Below are 16,417 nucleotides of genomic sequence, written 5' to 3' on the forward strand. Positions count from 1 at the left end.
CACTTCTTCCTCTGACCTACCCCTCTGGTTCCCATCCCCCTCACAAAATAGTCTAAACCCTTCCGAACCACCCTAGCAAACCTGCCTGCAAGGATATTGGCCCGAACGGAATGGTTGAAGGGAAGTCACTGTTCTTGAACCTGGTGGTGTGGGACTTCAGCCTTCTGTACCTTCTGCCTGATGGTCGCTGCGGGAAGACGGCATGGCCCGGATGGTGGGGATTACATTGAGTTTTGTGCGATCACAGATTGACAGCCAGTGAGCACAGTTAAATTGCCAACATAACGGTGACCAGAAAGGCAAAAATTGGGTCGTTGAGTTTGAATTTACACTGGGATCAGTGCATGCGCTTCTCTGTTAAGTTACCAGTGTGGCACATTCACAACGTCTCTGAACCCCACAGGAAACACTGTGAAACTTGCATTAGATGCAAATGTGCTGTTTCACAGCTGTGCACACATCTGATGGTGACAGTATTCACTCTGAGTACTCATCAGAAAGTAACCTTGCCCCATTTCTATATTTACATTTTTACGACGAATCAGTGGCTGTGTTGCAGCATCAGGGACGATGCAGCTGGTTGAGACAGGACGCACCAGGGAAAGGCTGCCTTCAAACCGCCTTTGAACTGTTCTAACCTGCGAGAATGGTGGGTTCTATAAAGTAAACAGCTCTGAGCCCGCGTACCACTTCGGAGACTCGACTGTAACAGGAAATACTATCAGTACAGCTAAAAGCTGTTTTCATCCTATTGTTGAGAGACTGAAAGATGCTTGTCTGCAAAATTGTTCAAAATACCAAGGCTGAGGGTTTGCACTCAGAATAGATTTGCATTGAAGCCATTCACACTGTTTCTTTCATAAGCCTGACAGGAGTCAAGGAGTCACATAGCTTGTAAACAGGCTCTTTGGCCCACCAAGTCTGCACTGACCATCAACCAGGTCAAGGGAGGTGCAGCAATAGGTAACAGGGGATGGATGAGGGTTTCAGCAGGAGATGGGCAGAAGCGGGGTAGACCTGGGGATGCGACAGGGTGGGGATAGTTGAAGAAGTATGCAGAGAATTATTTTTCCCTGTTTAGTTAGAAAGTTTGGATTAGGATTGGAGATGCACAAAACTTTGTTCAGGTCACGCTTGGAGTACTGTGTGCAATTCTGGTCGCTCCATTACAGGAAGGACGTGGAAGCTTTGGAAGGGGTACAGAAGAGGTTTATCAGTATTCTGCAGGGTATAAACCATAAGGAGAGGTTGGACAAACTTGGGTTGTTTTCTCTGGAGCGTTGGAAGCTGAGGGAAGATCTGATAGAAGTTTATAAAATTACGAGGCATAGATAGGGTAGACAGTCAGAGTTTTATCCCCCAAGGTAGAAATGTCAAATACTAGAGGACATGCATTTAGGGTGAGGGGGGAAAATTTAAGGGGGATGTGTGGGCAAAGTATTTTACACAGAGTAGTGGATGCCTGGAACAGGCTGCCTGGGTTAGTGGTGGAAGCAGATATGATAGTAGCTTTAAGAGGCTTTTGGATAGACACATGAATAGGCAGAGACTGGAAGGATATGGATCATTCTGCGGGCAGAAGAGGATTAGTTTAGAGACACAAGAGACTGCAGAGGCTGGAATCTGGAGCAACAAACAGTCTGCTGGAGGAACTCAGCGGGTCGAGCAGCATCTGTGGGAGGAAAGGAATTGTTGGCGTTTCGGGTCAAAACCCTGCATCAGGTCCAGATTCCTGTGCCTGTTCCTGTGCTGTTCTGTTCTATGTTCTTCGTCGTTCTATCATTGCAACACTCTACTGACAACTTATAAGATATTAAGATATTTATTTATTAGTCATGTATTGAAACACTCAGTGAAAGTCTGTGATCCAGGTAATGCTGCAGTGTATGAACACGTCTCCTGCACCTGCTGCTTCAGCGACGATGGCCCTGAGATTTGACTGCATCCTGCATGCTTCTTTACACGTCAATGATCCCCATTCTTGCACAGCTTGGTGCAAGTTGGTGTGCCCTGCACAGCTGGTTGCAGTGAATTGGATAGATCTGGGGCATGCACGGTATGTTGCAGTGACATCAATTCCCCCTGCTAGGTGCATTTTCTGCTTTCCTCTTCTGCTGGGCCACAAGTTTATTGTCATGGGCATACAATGCCATAAAAATTAGCTTTTTGCAGCAGCAGCACAGTACATGACAAACCTAGGTTAACTGCCCCCGCCATAGGTGCAACACCTACCCCTACACCTCCTCCATCCAGGGACCCAAACAGTCCTTTCAGGTGAGACAGAGATTCACCTGCATCTCCCTTAATATCATCTACTGCATTCGGTCGTCCAAGTGTGGCCTCCTCTACATTGCTGAGACCAAACGCAGGCTAGGTGACTGCTTCGCAGAACACCTGCACTCTGTCTGTAACCACGATCTGCACCTCCGCGTTGCCAGTCACTTCAACTCCCCTTCCCACTCCATCACTGATATGTCAGTCCTTGGCCTCCTCCACTGCCAGGAGGAACAGCATCTAATTTTCCGTCTTGGAACCTTGCAGCCTAACAGCATGAACATTGAATTCTCCCACTTTAAGTAATCCCCACACCACCACCACCACCCCCACCCCCAACTATGCCTCTTCTTTTCTTCCCTTTTCTAGCCTATCTCTCTTTTTACTACCCTCCTTTTTTCCTCCTTACCTTTGACCCATCCCCCAGTGGATCTACTCTCCCCTCCTCCCCCACACCTGCCTGTCACTATCTCTTACCTGCATCTACCTATCACCACCCTTGCCCACCCTGCCTCCCCTCTTTTGTCCACCTATCACTGCTCTGCTTTTCCCTCGTATATATTGGGCTTCCCCTTTTCCTATCTTCAGTCCTGAAGAAGGGTCCTGACCCAAAACGTTGACCGCCTGTTTTTCTCCACGGATGCTGCCTGGCCTGCTGATTTCCTTCAGCATCATCGTGTTTTTCATCTTCTCTTATAAGTTAACATAAACTTAAATTAACATAAACTATACATAACTTACACGACAGGATAAACAAATATAAACATAAATGACATTAGTGCAAGTTGAGGGAAATATAGTCTTGAGGTAGAATTCAGGTTGGTTCAAGGACCTGATGGCAGTGGGGAAGAAGCTGTTGTTGAACCTTGAGATGTGGGTCTTCAGGCTCCTGTACCTCCTGCCTGATGGCAGCATCGAGAAGAGAGCATGGCCGGGATGGTGGGTGTTCTTAATGATGGATGTCGCCCTCCTGGGATATCGCCTCTCATAGATGTTCTCGATGGTGGGGAGAGGGGTACCCATGATGGAACCGGCTGAGTCCACCTCTCTCTCGTCTCTTGTGTTCCTGTGCATCGGAGCTTCAACACCAGGCTGTGATGCAACCAGTCAGAATGCTTTCCATTTTACATCATTAGAGGTTTGCCAGAGTCTTTTACCCGCCCAGCACACAGCATAAGCCATGCACAGGAAACCCAGCCCTTCCTCATTCACTGCCTGGCTACTGGCTCCACCCCTGTGGGCGCGCATAGACAGGGCTAGCAGTCCCAGGGCGTGGGCAGAGCAGCCATGCAGGGTGCAAATGGTCTGATGCTGAGTGAACACACAGCAGGTTCGCACTGAAAAGAGCTGGCATCACTGGCCGGCTGGGGGCAACCGCGGGCTCAGTTTAGCTTGTCCACGGAACTTCTGCAAGAGGTGAATGCAGCGCCATGAAGGCGGCAGCCCTGCCTCGAATGCAGCACACACACGCTGTGCCACTGCAGCCCGCACTGCACCACAGCTGGACTGTGAACTGGGAACAGGAGCTGGACGTTCAGCCCCTCTCACCCTGCTTGTAATTCAATAAGTGACGGCTGGTCTCTTACCTCACTGCTCTGCTCCTACACAAACCCCTCACCCCCTGATTCCCTTAATACCTAAGGACCCATTGATCACTGTCTTAAACAGACTTAGTCACTAAGCATCTTGGACTGAGAATTCCAAAGATTCCCCACCCTCTGGGTGAAGAAATGTCTCCCCACCTCTGTCCTGAGTGGCCGATCCCTTATTCTGAGGCTGTGGTTCCAGATGCTCAGCCCAGGGAAACATCGTCTCTAAACCTCCCCTGTCTGTGAGGAGTGTGCACGTTCTCCCTGTGACCACATAGGTTTCCCCCGGGTGCTCCGGTTTCCTCCCACATCCCATTGACATGTGGGCTGGTAGGTTAATTGGTCGCTGTAAATTGCCCCTAATATGTGATGTGGAGCGATCGAATTAGGTAGGAGTGGGGACAGTTGAATTGAATTTGGGGTGAATAAAATGGGATCAGTGTAGGGTCAGTGTAAATGGGTGGCCACATGGGTTTGAGTGTTTCCCTGGGCTGAGTGTCTGGAACCACGGTCTCCACCACTTCCGCCATCTCCAATGAGACCCCACCACCAAGCATACCTGCCCCTCCCCACCCCTTTCTGCCTTTCGTAGGGAGCACTCTCTCTGCAACTCCCTAGTTCATTCCTCCCCCCTTCCACCCATCGCGCTCCCACCCCGGGAACTTTCCACTGCCCCCACCATAGGTGTAACACCTGCCCCTATACCACCTCTATCCAGGGACCCAAACAGCCCTTTCAGGTGAGACAGAGATTCACCTGCACCTCCCTTAATATCATCTACTGCGTTCGGTGCTCCAAGTGTGGCCTCCTCTACATTGTTGAGACCAAACGCAGGCTAGGTGACCATTTCGCAGAACACCTGCACTCTGTCCGTAACCACGATCTGCATCTTCCCATGGCCAGTCACTTCAACTCCCCCACCGACTCCATCACAGATATGTCAGTCCTCGGCCTCCTCCACTGCCAGGAGAATTCCAAACTCAAACTCGAGGAACAGCACCTCATTTTCTGTCTTGGAACCTTGCAGCCTAACGGCATGAACATTGAATTCTCCCACATGAAGGAATCCCCACCCCCCTTCCCCACTATCCCCCCCCCACCCCACCATGCTTCTTCTCTTCCCTTTCCTAGCCTTTTTTTTCTACTTTTTTCTCCTCTCTCTCCTTACCTTTGACCCATCCCCCGGTGGATCTGCTCTCCCCTCCTCCCCCACACCTGCCTATCACTATCTCTTACCTGCATCTACCTATCACCACCCTGTGCCCACCCTCCTCCTCTCCTTTGTCTACCTATCTCTGGTCTGCTTTTCCCTCCTATATATTGGGCTTCCCTTTTTCCTATCTTCAGAAGAAGTGTCCTGACCCGAAACGTTGACCGCCTGCTTTTCTCCACGGATGCTGCCTGGCCTGCTGAGTTCCTCCAGCATCATTGTATTTTTGATCTAGTTTCCAGCATCTGCAGTCCTTTATTTCTCTTGGGATGTTTTCTCTTGAGAGTCAGAAGCTGAGGGTAGACCTGATAGAAGTTAATAGAAATGTGGGAGGCGTAGGTAGGGTACACAGCCGTGGTATCTTTTTCCCAGGGTACAAATGTTGAATATTAGAGAACATGCATTTAAGGTGAGAGGGAAAAAGTTTGAAGGGGATGTGCAGGGCACGATTTTTGCACAGACTGGTGGGTGCCTGGAACGGGCTGTCAGTAGCGGTGGTGGAAGCAGACGTGATAGTGGTGTTTAGGAGGCTTTTAGATGGGCACATGAATGTACAGGGAATGGAGGGATATGGATCATGTACAGGCAGAAGTTTAATTCGGCATCATGTTTGGCACAGACATTGTGGGCCGAAGGGCCTGTTCCTGTGCTGTACTATTCTGTTACTAGTTTACTGGATGGTTATACATTAAGTTCTGTGCTGGTCAACTAAGTCACTGGATATAGGGCAGAGTAATGTTGATGTTTCTGTACCAGCAGGTCAGATGAATGACTTGGTGATGTGAGTTCCAGTCCCCTCACAGCAGCTGAATTCAGTTAATTAAATACATCTAAAATCTAGCTGAAGTAACGTCATGAGGGCATGAAACCACTGTGGTGCTGTGAAAGCTCACTGTTTGGGAACTCTGCTACACTCTGCAAATGTCGCTCCATACCAACAGGGCTGCAGGAATTTAAATCTGACCAAGTTGGATTGGCACTTTAAGAAGATATGTGTATGCATGAGTACACATATCCATGCGTGTTTTATGATTACTGGGGGCCTGTGCCCCAGTGATCCCTCCCGCCCCCAGTTTGTCCTCCACCTTGGTCTAGAGCCACAGCAGTTGACTGCAAGCCTCTCGGCTGTCCGAGCTGAGGGCACTGTAGGCCTGTCCTCATCACATGGACCACAGTCCTCAACGAAGTTGGCTCGACGCTGCCCTCTCCAGGGCAATGTGGGATGTACTTTGGATTGGGTATCAATCGCTGGCCTTGCCAGGAAGTCCCACATCCCTTAAATAGAGAAGTATTTGTGCACTTGCCACGTGCAAGGCTAGGGTCGGGTGGAGAAAGCTGTAAACCAGGGCTTAAAAGGGCTTCATGTACTGCAATCATAGTGAGAAATGTTTGTGGCCCGGACAATCTCTCTTGTGGAAATGTGTTACACTTCCACTGATCTCAGAAGGAAAATACATTGACATTCTGCAATTTATCCAACTCTCCCAGCCTCACCATTTCATGTGCTTGCTCATCATCACACACAGATACGTGCACACACAAATAAGTGGGCACAAAAATACATGCACGCAGCCACACAGACACACACGCACACACACACACAGACAGACAGACAGACAGACACACACACACACACACACACACACACACTGATAAGTACACACAGGTACACACGCACCCACAGAGTGTGCCTTGAATGCACCCACAGAGTGTGCCAGTTATTTGGGGTATTTGGATTTGGAATTGGTTTATTATTGTCACATGTACTGAGGTACAGTGAAAATCTTGTCTTGCATACTGTTCATTCAGATCAATTCATTACACGGTGCATTGAGGTAGTGCAAGGTAAAACAATAACAGAGTGCAGAATAAAGTGTAACAGCTACAGAGAAATTGCAGTGCAGGTAGACAATAAGGTGCAAGGTCATTAAGGGGTAGATTGTGAGGTCAAGGGTCCATCTTATCATACTAGGGAAGCATTTGATAGTCTTAGAACAGTGGGAGAGAAGCTGTCCTTGAGCCTGGTGGTACGTGCTTTCAGGCTTTTGTATTTTCTGCCCAATAGGAGAGGGGAGAAGAGAGAGTGTCCAGGGTGAGTGTGGTCTTTGATTATGCTGGCTGCTTTACCGAAGCAGCAAGTAGTGTAGACATAGAGTCCATGGAGGGGGGGCTGGTTTTTCTGATGTGCTGAGCTGTGTCCACAACTCTCTGCAGTTTTTTGCAGTCACGGGCAGAGCAGTTGACATACCGAGCCATGATGCATCGGGACAGGATGCTTTCTATGGTGCATCAATAAAAATTGGTAAGTGTTGACGCGGACATGCCAAATCTCTTTAGCCTCCTGAGGAAGTAAAGGAGCTGGTGAGCTTTCTTGGCCATGGCGTCTACGTGGTTGGACCAGGACAGACTATTCGTGATGTTCTCTCCTAGGAACTTGAAGCTCTCAACCCTCACGACCTCAGCACCATTGATGTAGACAGGAGTATGTGCATTGTCCCCCTTCCTGAAGTCAATGACCAGCTCTTTTGTTTTGCTGACATTAAGAGAAAGGTTGTTGTCATGATGCCATGTCACTAAGCTCTCTATCTCCTTCCATTTCGGTGGTATCATCTGCAAACTTGTAGATGGAGTTAGAGCGGAATCTGACCACCCAGACATGAGTGTATAGGGAGTAGAGAAGGGGGCTGAGGACACAGCCTTGTTGGGCATCAGTGTTGAGAATAATCATGCCAGAGGTGTTGCTGCCTGTCCTCACTGATTGTGATCTGTTGGTCAGAAAGTCAAGGATCCAGTTGCAAATGGAAATGTTGAGTCCCAGATCTCGAAGTTTGATGAATTTGCTTGGAATTACAGTATTGAAGGCAGAGCTGTAGTCAATAAACAATAGTCCAATGTAGGTGCCTTTACTGTCCAGATGCTCCAGAGATGAGTGTAGGGCCAGCGAGACGGCATCCACCATGGACCTGTTTTGGCGGTAGGCGAATTGCAGTGGGTTGAGGTTGTCTGGGAGGCTGGAGTTAATACATGCCATGACCAGTCTCTCCATAAGACCATAATACCATAAAAAATAGTAGAATTAGGCCATTTGACCCATCGAGTCTGCTCCACCATTCGATCGTGGCTGATTTATTTTTCCCCCTCAACCCCATTCTCCTGTCTTCTCCCCGTAACCTTTGATGCCCAAACTAATCAAGAAGCTATCAACCTCCACTTTAACTATACCCAATAACTTGGTCTCCACAGCCGTCTGTGGCAATGAATTCCATAAATTCACCACCCTCTGGCTTAAGAAATTCCTCCTCATCTCCATTCTAAAGGGATGTCCTTCTATTCTGAGGCTGTGCCCTCTGGTCCAAGACTCTCCCACTACTGGAAACATCTTCTCCATGTCCAATCTATCCAGCCCTTGGGACTGATAGTGATCTTCTTAAAGCAAGAAACAGGGAGAGGTTAAAAGTGTCTGCAGATACCCCCGCAAGCTGATCTGCGCAGGATCTAAGGACACGGCCAGGGACACCATCCGGGCAAATGCCTTCCGAGGGTTCACTCTTTGGAAGACTGATCTTACATCCGCAACGGTGACTGTGGGTTCAGGTGTATTGGAGGCTGTCGGGGTGGGTGGTGACATTCCATTCCCCTTCTGTCCAAAACGTGTATAGAATGCACTAAGCTCATCGGAAAGGGATGCGCTGTCGTTGGTGATGCTCTCTGACTTTTTTCGCTGATTTACTTTCAAAAACTAATGTTTTTTGAACAGAAACGTTAATGTTTCTGATTAACCCTGGGTAAATGATCCACTTTTCCATATTCATCTCTTTCCTTTCCTTTCTTCCTGTCTGATAGTTGTGATTCAGTCATGGAACCTGTCTGATAGTTGTGACTCAGTCATGGAACCTGTCTGATAGTTGTGACTCAGTCATGGAACCTGTCTGAAAATGTCTGCCAGAACTGCTTTACCTCATACACCAAATAGTTTCACCCTGGCACAGCGGAACTTTGTAGGAGTGGGTTACTTGTATTTCCACAGTACCTTTCACGTCACTTTAAGCATGTTCCAAAGTGTTCGACAGATAATGAAGCACGTTGTGAAGTGCAGTCACTGTTGTCATGTTGAAACACGGGCACCTATATCTACGTGACAAACTGGGACAAAGTGCATTGTGATTGTGACTGAGTAACCACAAGGACACAAGAACACAAGAGCAGGAGTAGGCCACTGGGTTCCTCAAGCCTCCCCCGCCATTCAATATGATCATGGCTGATCTGTGTTGGCCTCAACTCCTATGCTGTGCCAGTTCCACATAACCATCAAATCCTTGGTCTTCCAAATACTTATCTTTCTCCACCTTAAGTATATCTAATGACCTGGCCTCCACCACCCTCAGGAGTAGAGAATTCCAGAGATTCACTACCCACTGAGAGAAGATATTCCCATGCACCTCAGCTTTAAATGACCAGTCCCTTGTTTTGCAGCTCTGTTCCCTTGTTCATGACTCTACCACTGGTGGAAACATGTCAATATCTACTCTGCCAACCCCCTTAGGATCTTAGATATTAGAATAAGGTCACACCTCATTCTTCTTCCAAACTCCATGGAACACAGATACCTCTCTTGAATGGACAGATACCTCTATTGAATGGACAATTACCCTGGTAGATCACCTTTGGACTCCCTCCAATGCTACTAAATCCCTTTTGAGGCAAGGGGACCAAAATTGAGCTCAGTATTCCAGGTGTGGCCTCACCAACACCCTGTACAACTGGAACAAAACCTCCCTGTTCTTAAACTCCAACCCCTTCGCAGTAAAGACCAACCTGCTGTTTGCCTTCTTAACTATTTGTTGGACCCAACGGCTAATTTTTTGTGATTCATGCTCTACAATACCTAGATCCTTCTGAACTTCACTCATTTTCAGCCTCTGTCCATTTAGATAATAATCTGTCTTTTGATTCCTCTTACCAGAGCGCATGACCTCACATTTCCCCACATTAAACTCCATTTGCCAGCTTTTTGCCCAATCACTCTCTCTGTCCCATTACAGAATCACAATGTCCTCATCACAACATACCCTTCCACCTATTTTTGTATCATCAGCAAACTTGGAAACCTTACATTTCATTGTCTCCTCCATGTCATTAACATAAATAGTAAACAACTGAGGGCCAAGAACCGGTCCCTGGGGTACTCCACTAGTGATTTCCCTCCAACCTGAAAAGGACCCATTTACTCCAACTCTCTGGTTTCAGTGTGACAGCCAGTGTTCAATCCATGCTAACACACTCCCTTCAATATTTTGGCTCTTAATTTATGCACCAGCCTCCTATGTGGCATCTTGTCAAATGCCTTTTGGAAATCTAAATACATCTATAGGTTCCCCTCTATCAATTCTCCTTGTCACATCCTCAAAGAGTTTGAGCAAATTTGTCAACATGATTTACCTTTCATAAAACCATGTTGACTAGGTTTGATTATATATAGTTATTTCCTCTTCGATTATCGACTCCAGCATCTTGCCAACAATAGATGTTAAACTAACTGTCCTATGGTTCCTCACCTGCCGTGTTCCTCCACCAAGGGAGTCACATTAGCTGTTTTCCAATCTTCTGGACCCTCCCAGAGTTTAGTGAGTTTTGTAAAATTTTCACCAATGGGTCCACTGTCCCTGCAGCCACTTCCTTTAAAACCATTGAGTGCAGGTCATTGGGTTCCGGTGATTTGCCTGCCTTTAACCCTGTGTCTTTCTGGTACTTTATCTCTTGTGACTGGGATTTTACAAGTTCCTGTTATTTGAAATTAGCCCATCTGTTACCTTAGGGATATTTGCAGTGTCCTCTATGGTGAAAACTGAGGCAAAAAATTGATATAACATATCTGCCATTTCGTTGTTTCCTGTAATTTATTCACAAACCTCATTCTCAAGATGTCCCACACTTACCTTAGCCGCCTTCTTCCTATTTATATGTTCACAGAAACGCTTCCTGTGTGTTGTGATGTCACAAACAGAAAGAGTTTCTATGGCTGGTTTCTTTTTGTTGACAGAGGGATAAGTAATGACCTGGGATGCTGTAGAACACTCTGTACAAGAGCGATGGGTCGCACTTAAACCAGAGAGGGACCAATATCCCTGCAGAGAAATTTGATAGTGTGACACGGGATTAAACTAGATTGGCAGGGGTGTGGGACTCTGAGCAGGAGCAGGTCATGGGATAAAGCAGTAGCCAGCAAGAACAAGTTTAGTAATCAGCATAGCCAGGGGCACAGTAAAGGCAGGGAAGCGAATACCCAGCAACACACAGAAAATGCTGGAGGAACTCAGCAGGTCAGGCAGGACCTATGGAAGAAAATGAACAGTCAACATTTTGGGCTGAGACCTTTCATCAGGACTGGAAAGAAAGAGGCCAGAAGCCAGAATAAAGGATTGGGGGGAGGGGGAGGAGCACGAGCTGGTGGGTGATAGGTGAATCCAGGTGATGGGGTGGGGAAGGGTGTGGGTGATGGGCAGGTCAAAGGAATACCCAGTTAAACTGCATTTATTTCAATGCACGAGGTTTAACAGGTAAAGCAGACAGACTCAGAGCATGGATTGGCTCTGGGGACTGGGATGTTATAGCCATAACAGAAACATGGCTGAGAGAAGGGCAGGACTGGCAGCTCAATGTTCCAGGATACAGGTGCTACAGGTGTGACAGAGGTACAGGTAAGTGAGGAGGGGGTGTTGTCTTTTTGATAAGGGAGGACATAATAAACAGCAGTAATTAGAGATGACGTTCTTGAGGGATCGTCCAGTGAGGCTTATAAAATCATGAGGGGCATAGATAAGGTGGATGGGAGCAGTCTTTTCCCCAGGATAGGGGAGTCCAAAACTAGGGGGCATAGATTTAGGGTGAGAGGGGAAAGATTTAAAAGGGACCTGAGGGGCAACTTTTTCATACAGAGGGTGGTGAGTATATGGAATGAGCTGCCAGAGGAAGTGGTTGAGGCAGGTACAAAAGTATCATTTAAGAAGCACTTGGATAGGTACATGGAGGCGCTGGACTTTGAGGGATATGGGTCGAACGCAGGAAATTGGGACTAGATGGGTGGGCACCGTGGTTGGCATGGACTCGTTGGGCTGAAGGGCCTGTATCCGTGCTGTATTGATCTACGACTCTATGACTCTTCTGCTTCAACCAGTGCAGTAGAATCTTTTACATTCACCTCAGAGAGCAGATGGAACCTCCATTTAATTCTTATTGAAAAGGCAGCACTGGTGGAAGTGCAGCACTCCCTCAGCACTGTACTGGATCAAAAGCCTATATCTCTGTGTTCTGCAGTGGAGTTAAGCCCACAGCACTCTGAGATGGAGGTGGATATCCCTCTCTCTGAGCTACAGGGGAGACCAATGTCCACTGATCAGCAAACTATCTCTCTCTCACACTTCCCACCACTCCCCTACCCTCTCACCATCACCATCCCCCCACCCCAGCTCCCTCTTAACCTGCCCATTAATATCAAGGCAAAAGTGTTTGCTTCCTTTCCCATGAACAGCCAGGTGGCAGTATCTCTGGAGGCTGGCAGGAGGGTGGGAATAGGGTAACTCGTGGTGGGAAGTCACACCCACCAAATATCCAGCCAGTCTTTCTCCCATCTCCGCGCGATCCTCCCCTCCCACCTCCCGCCTCGTGGCCCCTATCGAGATCAGCATGACGATCATCTCACAATTGAATTCAGCCTTTGAACCTTGTCCAGTTCACCTGTGCAGCCATTACCGTGGCCACTGTGTAAAACATCCAGTTTGGTTTCTCCAATATTGAGGGCTTACTGCATGAAAAGAAATAGCATGAAAAAAAACAGGCCAAATAGCCTCCCCATGCTACAAATTTTTATGAGCTTGGTACGGCAAACTGTGCCACCCAAGGTTGCAAGAAATTGCAGTTGTGATCACAGCCCAGTCCATCATGCAAACTAGCCTCCCCTCCATCGACTCTGTCTACATCTCCCGTTGCCTCAGAAAAGCAGCCAACATAATCAAGGACCCCTCCAACCCCAGACAGTCTCTCATCTCCCCCCTTCCATTGGGCAGAAAATACAAAAGCTTGAAAACACGTACCACCAGGCTCAAGGACAGCTTCTATCCCGCTCTTATCAGGCTCTCGAATGGACCCCTTGTAAAAATGAACTCTTGATCTCTCAATCTACCTTGTCAGGGCCCTTACACTTTATTTGTTTTCCTGCACTGGACTTATTCTGTAACTGTAACACTATATTCTGCATTCTGCTATTGTTTTTCCTTTTGTACTACCTCGATGTACTTGTGTATGATCTGTCTGGATGGCATGCAAACAAAGCTTTTTACAGTATCTCGGCACATGTGACAATAATAAACCAATACCATTTACCAGATTTAGAATCATGTAAATGATTGAAAAAGATCAGTAGTCCAGTGTGGACTCTACGCTTGCACCTGTGGGTAAGGAATCATTGTAAATGCAAGTGGTAATTTATGGAGCTGATGGTAAAATGTCTGCATGCTCAAACTAAGGTCTGTGAAGAAACAATGCAGAGTACCTGAGCAATTGTATTAGGCAATTACTCATTCCGTCTGTGAAGGTGACCCTGAACTCCCAGCTGTCTGTCCCCTTGCCTCTGCTCCCACTCCCTCTTTGCTCTTTCAGTCCTGAGCCTCAAGTAGGCTCCTAATTGTGTTTGAGGAACAGTACTTCACCCTCCGAATCGGCCTTTGGGACTGAATTCAACAATTGTAGATAATGATAACTATATTCCTATTTATACCTCCTTCAGACCCCCATGTTGCTTCTCCATCTGTCCCATTAGTACTCCCTTACTTTGTGATATCAACCCACTGTCCCTTCATCTTGCCCATATTTCCCACTTCCCTTCTGATCTTTCCCCAATGTTTTCTGCATCTTAGAGCCCATTTTTCTCTAGCTTTTCCGAGGAAAGCTCAGCTAGCTGGAATATTAACTCTGTTCCTCACTCCACCGCTGCAGCCTGACCTGATGGGTGGTTCCAGTGTCCTCTGTTTTTATCCTGAGTGCTTGGAGATCACAGTGGCGCAGCTGGTAGAGCTGCTGCCTCACAAGTCTAGCGACCCGGGTTCAATCCTGATCTCGGGCGCTGTCTGTGCGGAGTTTGCAAATTCTCCCTGATTGTGTGTGCGTTTCCCCACAAATTCTCTGGTTTCCTCCCACATCCCAAAGACATGCGGGTTGATAACTTGGTTTATTGTTGTCACAGGCACTGAGGTTCATGTTATACATGCCATCCATACAGATCATTTCATCACATCAGTGCATTGAGGTAGTACAAGGGAAAAGCAATAACAGAATGCAGAATAAAATGTTACAGTTACAGAGAAAGTGCAGTGCAGGCAGACAATAAGGTGCAAGGCCATGACAAGGTAGATTGTGAAGTCAAGAGTCCATCTTATCGTACTAGGGAACCGTTCAATAGTCTTATAACAGATAGAAGCTGTCCTTGAGCCTGGTGGTACGTGCTTTCAGGCTTTTGTATCTTCTGCCCGATGGGAGGTGGAGAAGAGAGGATGTCTGGGGTGGGAGGGGTTTTTGATTGTGTTGGCTGCTTTACCGAGGCAGCGAGAAATGTAGACAGAGTCCATGGAGGGGAGGCTGGTTTCCGTGATGTGCTGATCTGTGTCCACAACTCTCTGCAGTTTCTTGCGGTCTCGGGCAGAGAAGTTGCTGTACCAAGCCGGAGAGAATGCTTTCTATGGTGCATCGATAAAAATTGGTGAGGATAAACAAAGACATGCTAAATTTCTTTAGCCTTCTGAGGAAGTAGAAGCGCTGGTGCATTTTCTTCGCCATGGCGTCAACCTGGTTTGACCAGGACAGGTTAATTGCTCACTGTAAATTGCGCCTTGTGTGCAGGTGAGTGGTACAATCTGGGGGGAGTGGATGGGAAAGCAGGGAGAATAAAATGGGATTGGTGTCGGATTGGAAAGGTTTAGAGAGACATGGCCAAAACAGGCAAATAGGATTAGGCATCTTGGTCAGCAGAGATGGGTTGGGCCGATGGGCCTTTTTCCATGCTGAATAACTCTATGAACCTAAGTAGGTGGTTGATGGTCAGTACGAACAATGTGGGCCGAAGGGCCTGTTTCCATGCTGTGTTGCTCTATTGCATGTTGCTCTAGCTGTGTCCCATTATATTTCTCTGTAAAAGGTATCAAGCAGCAACAGCATACGCTGTCTGCAGCCAGCAGCAATAACTAAATCACGGGATGGTTGCACTTAGCCAGTGCAGTGAGGTAATAGAATATCTCATCACCAACTCATGGGATAGGGAGCTGTCAGAAGGCCAGGAGCTATGGTGCGATGATTCAGTATGCAGAGCTGGTTCTGGGGGTTAAAGCACCATTGATTGTTGTAAAGTTGCCACATGGCAGGACTTCGAAAAACACTTCACCCCTCCCTCCACAGAGAAGCTGTGGGATGGAGGAATTAGACAACAGCAGATGCATGAGGGATGTTGACATGTCTTCCAGCCAGGCACTCACTCAGTGGACAGCCTGAAACAGTCTTCAGCTAATCAATCACAAGGGAATTAGGCTGCTACTGAATAAGTCTATTTAAGGCCAGATGAGCCCTCTTGTCAGCTGCCAGCACCCCACCCCCTGCCCCCCTCCATCTCAACATGGCTGAGTCAGCAGCTTTGGTTGGAAGGGGAGGGGAGGGAAGGGGGGTGGTGTCAGATGACTTGCGGCAACTGTGCTCCATAGAGGAGGTGACAAGAGTCCGGTCCTGACTCTACAACTTGCTCAGCATATGAGGAGGGCTGACAGCTTTGGAGAGCAGCCAAGGCACACTGGATGCTCTGACGTTTCTTTAACTGTTCCCATGTTCAAGGTCGATGTGCACTTCACAGGATTATTCCTGAATCAGAAGGTCGCAGGTTTGAATCCAACACTTGAGTAAAGCCTCCCTTTCTGACACTGCAGGGTAGGACTGTCTGTAATGTTGAGTCTCAGATGTGGCATTAAACCAAACCAGTCTCAGGTGGATGTACAAGATCCCACGGCCCTGTTTAGAAACAGTGCAAGGGGAAGCTGCCCAGGGACCTGGACCCAGTAGTTATACTTCAACCTGTATAAAACTCTGGTTAGGCCACATCTGGAGCACTGTGTTCAATTCTAGTCGTCCCATCACAGGAATGATGTAGAGGCTTTGGAGAGGGTGTGGAAGAAGTTTACCAGAATGCTGCCTGGATTAGAGGGTATGAGCTATAAGGAGAGGTTGGACAAACTTGTGTTGTTTTCTCTGGAGCAGCAGAGGCTGAGAGGAGACCTGATAGAAATTTATAAAATTATGAGAGGCATAGATA

This window comes from Pristis pectinata, chromosome 5 (genome assembly GCF_009764475.1).
Source record: "Pristis pectinata isolate sPriPec2 chromosome 5, sPriPec2.1.pri, whole genome shotgun sequence".
In the NCBI taxonomy this organism is placed as follows: Eukaryota; Metazoa; Chordata; class Chondrichthyes; order Rhinopristiformes; family Pristidae; genus Pristis; species Pristis pectinata.